Here is an 11,389-nt window from a genome sequence, read left to right as displayed (position 1 = left end):
ACCTATTCTATCCAGGCATCCATACATATTAAAATGAAAAACCTAGGTGGAAATAATACTCTGAAGATTGATTATTTTTGGAGAGAGAGAGAAGGGATGATGGTGGTACTTAGGGGTGTTTTAGCTATTATCTGTAACATTCCATTTCTTGAAAAAAAAGATTCTGAAGCAAAGAGTGCAAAATGTTAATATTTGGTAAATGCGGCTAGTAAGCACATGGGTGTTATATATTTTCTCAACCTTTCTCTTTGAAATATTAACTTCAAATGTCTGTCTTATCTTTAAAAGTAGGATCCTTTAATCTTTGAGTTGTAGATTAATTTGTTGGAATTCTGTATCTCTTTGAATACATTCACTTGTGATTTAACATATTGAAGAAAATGTAAACTGTTTATATCTTAGTGGTCTCATTTGATGAGCTTTGCTATTCTAGGCTCTATTTCAGTGAAGAAATGGTTGAGTATCCTGAAATGCTTTGATTTTTTGTTCTTGCTCATTCTTTTTTTTTTTTTTAAGATTTTATTTATTAATTTGACAGAGAGAGACAGCCAGCGAGAGAGGGAACACAAGCAGAGGGGTGTGGGAGAGGAAGAAGCAGGCTTCCAGCGGAGGAGACTGATGTGGGGCTCGATCCCAGAACCCCGGGATCACACCCTGAGCCAAAGGCAGACGCTTAACGACTGTGCCACCCAGGCGCCCCCGTTCTTGCTCATTCTTAATTCATTCTCTGCAAACTGTTTAATTCAGTCTCTGCTTTCTCATTGCATGTTCACTAGAACAGAAGCTCCGCTGGGATTTTGCTATCTGGCTCTCGAGCATCTGGAGTAGTTCATGTCTGGCACACAGTAGGGTTCAGTAATATTTGGTGCATGAATGAATAAAAGGATAAATAGTGAATCTCCAGCTGTGAATGCCTTTTCACAGCCTGTTAGTTTATGCATGTAACATGACTAGTGCGTATTATGTACCAAGTGAATTTACTGTAAGAGCCATGAGATGCTTCTATACTAATTTATTCTTTACTTGCTTCCTAGAACTTGGCAGTTTCTTTCTCAGGGCCAACTTGTCAGCTACCTTCCTGTGAAAGATAAGAACCCAATTAGTCCCACCCTTACTCCCTTATTATATCTTTTCCCCTTTTATATACCTTTGTTATGCCTTTCTGATTAATTCTGAGTTAAACTTAGTGTCCATCTGGACACACTAGGATGTCTGTTTATACTGGTATCTCTAAGGTGTCCTATGATTTCCATTTTCTGTGTTTGCTGTTCTATTACCATGTTTCATACAGTCTTAACAATATAAACTGCCTCAAAGTTTTTTTGAAAAAATTAGGATGACATATTATTTCCATAGAAAATTATATTCCTGTAAAGTTGTAGATCGCTCATTTTTTTTTAAATNTTAAATGCAGTCATTTAAAATGTACCTGGGATTCAGTGTTTTTTAACAGAGTTCAGTTGTGAATTTTATGAAGCAAATGCTTATTTAGTGTTATGGGATGAGTTGTATCCCCCAAAATTCGTATTGTCAAGTGCTCATTCCTTGTAACTCGAGAGGTGACTGAATTTGGAGATAAGGTCTTTAAGGGGGTTTTTAAGTTAAAATAAGTTCATAAGGATGATCCTTAATCCATTATGGCTGTCCTTCTAAGAAGAGATTAAGATGCCGTACAGAAAGAATACCACAACATGAACATACAGGAAGAGGACAGCCATCTGCCAGCCAAGAGGAGAGGCCTCACAGGAAATCAACTCTGTTGACACTTGATCTTGGACTCTTAGCATCTAGATTGTGAGAGAATAAATTTCTGTTGTGGAAGCCACTCAGTCTGTAGTATTTGTTATGGCAGAAAACTTGAAAATTAAACTTGAAAACTTTATACTTGGTAAAGTACACAAATACATGCACATTTATTTTGTAAACCTAAATACATAATAATATATCTTATGGAAATATGGACTCCTTATATTAAGGAAGTTAAAGAATGTCATATGGGTATTCTGTACAATAATACTTTGTTTACATAGTTCTTTACACTTTAAATACAGTGTCATACATCATCTCATTAGATAGTAATCTCACATTAGCGACTTGCTTTAAAATATGTTCTGGTGCGCGGCAATATTTCAGTATATATGTGGCCATAGGACTTAGTGATGTACTGTTCTGTTATAATTAGTGCCTATAATAGTGACTTTGAAAGACTAGTACCTTTCAGGCACTTTGCCTCCTCAGATTTCATGTTAATTTTATTCTCATATTGTAGGAAGTGGTAAGCAATGTATATTAATATGATAGCAAACAGGAATTCAGAATATCAGATTAGTTCAGATTTCTCATTCCTTGCTTTGGTTACCTGGTAAATAGTATTTACTGCACTGTCTTTGTAATAAGTAGTTGTGCTGGTTTCAGTTTAACCATCCCAAGTGATTTGTGAATTGCCAGTAAGAGACATCAACGATTATAAAATTTTAATCAGTGGTGAGCATTCTTTTGCTTCTAAAATGGAAGATATGATAATTAATAATGTAACCATTATTTTCTCTGGTAGCAAGCATGGAGGTCAGTTCCATGATGTTTTAAGATAGATCGTGAAACTTCAGTATGAAAAACATTGGTTTTGATCCTACTCACTTTTTTAGCATTGGTTTGCTTTTTATTTTACAACATGGCAAATATCAAGAAAAGCCAGCTCAGATTATTGCATTCCTCTGTTATTTGTTTTTCTTCATCATCCCTCAAAATTCTCTGTGTCTACTTCAAATCCTACAAGAAAATAAAAGGACTATCTTGTATAAAATAGTTTACTCAGTTATGGGTAATCTTATTTTTAATAACTGTGAGCTTGAAAAGTCTTGGAATCTTTAATCCCTATTTTCAGCAGACACCATAGGAATTATTTTGGATAAATGACTTTAAAATAGACTTTTTCACTTAACTGGTATACTATTTGTAAATTCCTTTACAAACATTTTCCAAAGATGGGAACATTTTTTCCTTTAGTGTAAGATGGTCATGATTGTTAGTGTCATGAATTTCTCACGTAGCCTAATAGCATGAGTTAATTTAAATGACTTTTCTCATTTTTATGCATTCAGTAGCAAATTATGTTTCATTTTTCATTGGACTGCTTTAGACAGATATAGCAAATTTCCCACTCTTAATCCTATTTAGAATACATAGACTTTATTATACCATTTGGTATTACTTCTGTAGCCAGGGCACTGGATCCCTATTGCAGAGCAGTTAACAGTTTAAAAACTTTAGTTCTTAAAATAAGTTTATAGTTTAAAAACAACTCCCAATAACTACAAATATTGTTTATATAGATTAATCAGTGAAAATGAACTATATTTTCTCTTGACTTGGATTTTATGCAAAGCAGGTCTCTTCTAACTAATCACATCTTATATTTACATAGCCTTCCTTCCATATTCTCCCTTTAATTACGTCCATAATAAATGTACCCAGAAGGTAGTTGGTGTGATTATGTTGCACGTTCTGCATTCCTTTGCATTCCTGGCAGCCGTGATGCCAAGGGCTACCTGCGAGAATGCCTACCTGCCTCTGGCTGCTACAGCTTATCACCTAAGGGCCGAATTTATCACAGCCCGGCATGGGCCCACGGGCAGGGCAGTAATGTCTCTCTGATTTTCCTTGCCTTTCATTTTCGTGTCATGGTGGAAATTTGGAGTTTACATATTTACTAAGAGAATGATGAAATACTTTGCAATTTAAGTAGTAGAGTTCATGTAATTCTTTTTTCCCCCTCTGTCCATCCCTGTTTCTTCACTAATAACAAATTTATTTCCCTTTGGGAAAGATATTAAGCTACAAAGGAATACTTAATGGATAGTAAAATTAACAAAGAAACTTTGGTGGTTTCAGAGAAGGGTTTCACAGTTAAGATTTGTTCTTGACAAGGAAACTTAGTTTCGGCTCAGCCAAGATTTTTCTGTTCTGAATAGTGTTTGGATGTAATTCACTTTATCTCCAGTGACCATACTTTTTCCTGGCTGCTAAAGCTGAGTAACCTGATTGATATTTTCTTTCTCTAGATATTTTGATAAATCAATCAGTTTTGAGTCAAGTCTAGTTGATTTGGGAACTCACATGGGTAAATGCCTTTGAAAATGCCTCTGGGGACCAAATTAAAATTGAAAAAAAANAGGATGATCCTTAATCCATTATGGCTGTCCTTCTAAGAAGAGATTAAGATGCCGTACAGAAAGAATACCACACCATGAACACACAGGAAGAGGACAGCCATCTGCCAGCCAAGAGGAGAGGCCTCACAGGAAATCAACTCTGTTGACACCTTGATCTTGGACTCTTAGCATCTAGATTGTGAGAGAATAAATTTCTGTTGTGGAAGCCACTCAGTCTGTAGTATTTGTTATGGCAGAAAACTTGAAAATTAAACTTGAAAACTTTATACTTGGTAAAGTACACAAATACATGCACATTTATTTTGTAAACCTAAATACATAATAATATATCTTATGGAAATATGGACTCCTTATATTAAGGAAGTTAAAGAATGTCATATGGGTATTCTGTACAATAATACTTTGTTTACATAGTTCTTTACACTTTAAATACAGTGTCATACATCATCTCATTAGATAGTAATCTCACATTAGCGACTTGCTTTAAAATATGTTCTGGTGCGCGGCAATATTTCAGTATATATGTGGCCATAGGACTTAGTGATGTACTGTTCTGTTATAATTAGTGCCTATAATAGTGACTTTGAAAGACTAGTACCTTTCAGGCACTTTGCCTCCTCAGATTTCATGTTAATTTTATTCTCATATTGTAGGAAGTGGTAAGCAATGTATATTAATATGATAGCAAACAGGAATTCAGAATATCAGATTAGTTCAGATTTCTCATTCCTTGCTTTGGTTACCTGGTAAATAGTATTTACTGCACTGTCTTTGTAATAAGTAGTTGTGCTGGTTTCAGTTTAACCATCCCAAGTGATTTGTGAATTGCCAGTAAGAGACATCAACGATTATAAAATTTTAATCAGTGGTGAGCATTCTTTTGCTTCTAAAATGGAAGATATGATAATTAATAATGTAACCATTATTTTCTCTGGTAGCAAGCATGGAGGTCAGTTCCATGATGTTTTAAGATAGATCGTGAAACTTCAGTATGAAAAACGTTGGTTTTGATCCTACTCACTTTTTTAGCATTGGTTTGCTTTTTATTTTACAACATGGCAAATATCAAGAAAAGCCAGCTCAGATTATTGCATTCCTCTGTTATTTGTTTTTCTTCATCATCCCTCAAAATTCTCTGTGTCTACTTCAAATCCTACAAGAAAATAAAAGGACTATCTTGTATAAAATAGTTTACTCAGTTATGGGTAATCTTATTTTTAATAACTGTGAGCTTGAAAAGTCTTGGAATCTTTAATCCCTATTTTCAGCAGACACCATAGGAATTATTTTGGATAAATGACTTTAAAATAGACTTTTTCACTTAACTGGTATACTATTTGTAAATTCCTTTACAAACATTTTCCAAAGATGGGAACATTTTTTCCTTTAGTGTAAGATGGTCATGATTGTTAGTGTCATGAATTTCTCACGTAGCCTAATAGCATGAGTTAATTTAAATGACTTTTCTCATTTTTATGCATTCAGTAGCAAATTATGTTTCATTTTTCATTGGACTGCTTTAGACAGATATAGCAAATTTCCCACTCTTAATCCTATTTAGAATACATAGACTTTATTATACCATTTGGTATTACTTCTGTAGCCAGGGCACTGGATCCCTATTGCAGAGCAGTTAACAGTTTAAAAACTTTAGTTCTTAAAATAAGTTTATAGTTTAAAAACAACTCCCAATAACTACAAATATTGTTTATATAGATTAATCAGTGAAAATGAACTATATTTTCTCTTGACTTGGATTTTATGCAAAGCAGGTCTCTTCTAACTAATCACATCTTATATTTACATAGCCTTCCTTCCATATTCTCCCTTTAATTACGTCCATAATAAATGTACCCAGAAGGTAGTTGGTGTGATTATGTTGCACGTTCTGCATTCCTTTGCATTCCTGGCAGCCGTGATGCCAAGGGCTACCTGCGAGAATGCCTACCTGCCTCTGGCTGCTACAGCTTATCACCTAAGGGCCGAATTTATCACAGCCCGGCATGGGCCCACGGGCAGGGCAGTAATGTCTCTCTGATTTTCCTTGCCTTTCATTTTCGTGTCATGGTGGAAATTTGGAGTTTACATATTTACTAAGAGAATGATGAAATACTTTGCAATTTAAGTAGTAGAGTTCATGTAATTCTTTTTTCCCCCTCTGTCCATCCCTGTTTCTTCACTAATAACAAATTTATTTCCCTTTGGGAAAGATATTAAGCTACAAAGGAATACTTAATGGATAGTAAAATTAACAAAGAAACTTTGGTGGTTTCAGAGAAGGGTTTCACAGTTAAGATTTGTTCTTGACAAGGAAACTTAGTTTCGGCTCAGCCAAGATTTTTCTGTTCTGAATAGTGTTTGGATGTAATTCACTTTATCTCCAGTGACCATACTTTTTCCTGGCTGCTAAAGCTGAGTAACCTGATTGATATTTTCTTTCTCTAGATATTTTGATAAATCAATCAGTTTTGAGTCAAGTCTAGTTGATTTGGGAACTCACATGGGTAAATGCCTTTGAAAATGCCTCTGGGGACCAAATTAAAATTGAAAAAAAAATTTTTTTGGTTTTGCTTGATATTTGTTATTTTTGTTATGTCAAAAANCCATGAACACACAGGAAGAGGACAGCCATCTGCCAGCCAAGAGGAGAGGCCTCACAGGAAATCAACTCTGTTGACACCTTGATCTTGGACTCTTAGCATCTAGATTGTGAGAGAATAAATTTCTGTTGCGGAAGCCACTCAGTCTGTAGTATTTGTTATGGCAGAAAACTTGAAAATTAAACTTGAAAACTTTATACTTGGTAAAGTACACAAATACATGCACATTTATTTTGTAAACCTAAATACATAATAATATATCTTATGGAAATATGGACTCCTTATATTAAGGAAGTTAAAGAATGTCATATGGGTATTCTGTACAATAATACTTTGTTTACATAGTTCTTTACACTTTAAATACAGTGTCATACATCATCTCATTAGATAGTAATCTCACATTAGCGACTTGCTTTAAAATATGTTCTGGTGCGCGGCAATATTTCAGTATATATGTGGCCATAGGACTTAGTGATGTACTGTTCTGTTATAATTAGTGCCTATAATAGTGACTTTGAAAGACTAGTACCTTTCAGGCACTTTGCCTCCTCAGATTTCATGTTAATTTTATTCTCATATTGTAGGAAGTGGTAAGCAATGTATATTAATATGATAGCAAACAGGAATTCAGAATATCAGATTAGTTCAGATTTCTCATTCCTTGCTTTGGTTACCTGGTAAATAGTATTTACTGCACTGTCTTTGTAATAAGTAGTTGTGCTGGTTTCAGTTTAACCATCCCAAGTGATTTGTGAATCGCCAGTAAGAGACATCAACGATTATAAAATTTTAATCAGTGGTGAGCATTCTTTTGCTTCTAAAATGGAAGATGTGATAATTAATAATGTAACCATTATTTTCTCTGGTAGCAAGCATGGAGGTCAGTTCCATGATGTTTTAAGATAGATCGTGAAACTTCAGTATGAAAAACATTGGTTTTGATCCTACTCACTTTTTTAGCATTGGTTTGCTTTTTATTTTACAACATGGCAAATATCAAGAAAAGCCAGCTCAGATTATTGCATTCCTCTGTTATTTGTTTTTCTTCATCATCCCTCAAAATTCTCTGTGTCTACTTCAAATCCTACAAGAAAATAAAAGGACTATCTTGTATAAAATAGTTTACTCAGTTATGGGTAATCTTATTTTTAATAACTGTGAGCTTGAAAAGTCTTGGAATCTTTAATCCCTATTTTCAGCAGACACCATAGGAATTATTTTGGATAAATGACTTTAAAATAGACTTTTTCACTTAACTGGTATACTATTTGTAAATTCCTTTACAAACATTTTCCAAAGATGGGAACATTTTTTCCTTTAGTGTAAGATGGTCATGATTGTTAGTGTCATGAATTTCTCACGTAGCCTAATAGCATGAGTTAATTTAAATGACTTTTCTCATTTTTATGCATTCAGTAGCAAATTATGTTTCATTTTTCATTGGACTGCTTTAGACAGATATAGCAAATTTCCCACTCTTAATCCTATTTAGAATACATAGACTTTATTATACCATTTGGTATTACTTCTGTAGCCAGGGCACTGGATCCCTATTGCAGAGCAGTTAACAGTTTAAAAACTTTAGTTCTTAAAATAAGTTTATAGTTTAAAAACAACTCCCAATAACTACAAATATTGTTTATATAGATTAATCAGTGAAAATGAACTATATTTTCTCTTGACTTGGATTTTATGCAAAGCAGGTCTCTTCTAACTAATCACATCTTATATTTACATAGCCTTCCTTCCATATTCTCCCTTTAATTACGTCCATAATAAATGTACCCAGAAGGTAGTTGGTGTGATTATGTTGCACGTTCTGCATTCCTTTGCATTCCTGGCAGCCGTGATGCCAAGGGCTACCTGCGAGAATGCCTACCTGCCTCTGGCTGCTACAGCTTATCACCTAAGGGCCGAATTTATCACAGCCCGGCATGGGCCCACGGGCAGGGCAGTAATGTCTCTCTGATTTTCCTTGCCTTTCATTTTCGTGTCATGGTGGAAATTTGGAATTTACGTATTTACTAAGAGAATGATGAAATACTTTGCAATTTAAGTAGTAGAGTTCATGTAATTCTTTTTCCCCCTCTGTCCATCCCTGTTTCTTCACTAATAACAAATTTATTTCCCTTTGGGAAAGATATTAAGCNTTCCTTGCCTTTCATTTTCGTGTCATGGTGGAAATTTGGAGTTTACATATTTACTAAGAGAATGATGAAATACTTTGCAATTTAAGTAGTAGAGTTCATGTAATTCTTTTTTCCCCCTCTGTCCATCCCTGTTTCTTCACTAATAACAAATTTATTTCCCTTTGGGAAAGATATTAAGCTACAAAGGAATACTTAATGGATAGTAAAATTAACAAAGAAACTTTGGTGGTTTCAGAGAAGGGTTTCACAGTTAAGATTTGTTCTTGACAAGGAAACTTAGTTTCGGCTCAGCCAAGATTTTTCTGTTCTGAATAGTGTTTGGATGTAATTCACTTTATCTCCAGTGACCATACTTTTTCCTGGCTGCTAAAGCTGAGTAACCTGATTGATATTTTCTTTCTCTAGATATTTTGATAAATCAATCAGTTTTGAGTCAAGTCTAGTTGATTTGGGAACTCACATGGGTAAATGCCTTTGAAAATGCCTCTGGGGACCAAATTAAAATTGAAAAAAAAATTTTTTTGGTTTTGCTTGATATTTGTTATTTTTGTTATGTCAAAAAGCCCAGTTCAAATACCAGTGCATTGCAGATTAGACCTTTGCGTTTTATATGGGCAAAAATCACATAAGATACTCACACTTGAGGGGCAACAGCCAAAAGCAAAAACATTTCATGACTCACTATTAGTATTCTTGACTATTCATCTAAGAAAGACACATCCTTTCATTTTACATCTCTCTGGCCTGGATCTCTTAATGCTGAATTAAACACTTGAGGACAATCATATATCCTTTATTTTCAATTTTTAGAGAACAGCTCACAATTTGGCTTCTTAATACAAACAAGATCTTTTGTGATATAATTTAGTCACTTTGTGGGTGTTACAGAATGACTTTTGAATTAAAATCTCTGCCAGGATTATTCCAGTCATAAGCAGGTAGATATCTCAGTGTCACCTGCTGTCACCTGTGACATAATGTTCACAGCATGGCCCTTAGTTTCCAATCAGTATCTCTGGGATGTGTGGTAGAATCAATCACATGGGGAGGGTTTTTGGAATGCACATGCCTGTGTCCTACCCTAGATGCACTGCTTTAGAATGTTGGAGGTGGTAGCTGGGCAGGCACAATTTAGAAAACCTCTCAGTGTATTGTAATATACTCCATGGTAAAGAGACATTGACTATACCATATGACTGTACTGGATATTCTGAATGTGTGCCCCTGCAAGTAGCTCAGGGAAATTTCCACCTGTAAACCTTGAACCAGAGATAAGATATTTTTCATAAAAATTGCATTTTCTATACCGAATCAGATTTGACAGTATATTGGAATTCCCAAATTTTGTTAAGGGTAAATCTAGCACACTATTTAGTGTGTCTTGTATTTTAAGCACTACATTTGAATTTGGCCTTTGGTCGCTTGTTAATTCATGCAACAAGCATTATTTCAATCTTCTTCTTAAAACATTATTATCTTGTGTCCTCTGATGCTCTTCTTTTGTGGTCATCTTTCTGCTCTCAGCTCCTCAGACTCTCTTGATTGCTTCTCATCCTAAAACTGTAACGTTTGTTCAGATCAACTTCTTCTTGTTTTTCCCCTACACCATTACCTGTAATGATCTCACCCTTCCTCAAGTCTCTCTCTACCATCTGTATGTCAGTGATCCCCAGATTTTATCCTCAGCGTTCATCNTTTCAATCTTCTTCTTAAAACATTATTATCTTGTGTCCTCTGATGCTCTTCTTTTGTGGTCATCTTTCTGCTCTCAGCTCCTCAGACTCTCTTGATTGCTTCTCATCCTAAAACTTCTTCTTGTTTTTCCCCTACACCATTACCTGTAATGATCTCACCCTTCCTCAAGTCTCTCTCTACCATCTGTATGTCAGTGATCCCCAGATTTTATCCTCAGTGTTCATCTTCTTATTGTAGGTGGTGATTCATTGCAGTGGCTCAGTCATGAGTAAAGGGCAGATTGACAGCTGTCTCAGAAGAAGACAGGACTTTTCGTCAAATTCAGTGGTGCCTTATTAATGCATTCATGTCAGGNCCATAACGCCGGGATCACGCCCTGAGCTGAAGGCAGACGCTTAACCGCTGTGCCACCCAGGCGCCCCTCAGCGTTCATCTTCTTATTGTAGGTGGTGATTCATTGCAGTGGCTCAGTCATGAGTAAAGGGCAGATTGACGGCTGTCTCAGAAGAAGACAGGACTTTTCGTCAAATTCAGTGGTGCCTTATTAATGCATTCATGTCAGATACCTTCTCTAAAAGAATTACAAAAACCCCATAATTGCTTTATCAATTTCTCCATGTTTATAGCTCTTACCTTCTCATAATCTTATTCTGTATTGGTTTTCTAGGACTGCTTATAAGGAATTACCACTAAGTTGATGACTTAAACAGCAAAATTAATTTTTTTATAGTTCTGGATGCCAGGAGTCTAAAATCAAGCTGTTGGTAGGGCC

The sequence above is a fragment of the Ailuropoda melanoleuca genome, chromosome 11 (genome assembly GCF_002007445.2).
Source record: "Ailuropoda melanoleuca isolate Jingjing chromosome 11, ASM200744v2, whole genome shotgun sequence".
NCBI lineage: Eukaryota > Metazoa > Chordata > Mammalia > Carnivora > Ursidae > Ailuropoda > Ailuropoda melanoleuca.
The sequence above is the reverse complement of the archived record's forward strand: the minus strand, read 5'-3'. Positions refer to the sequence as shown.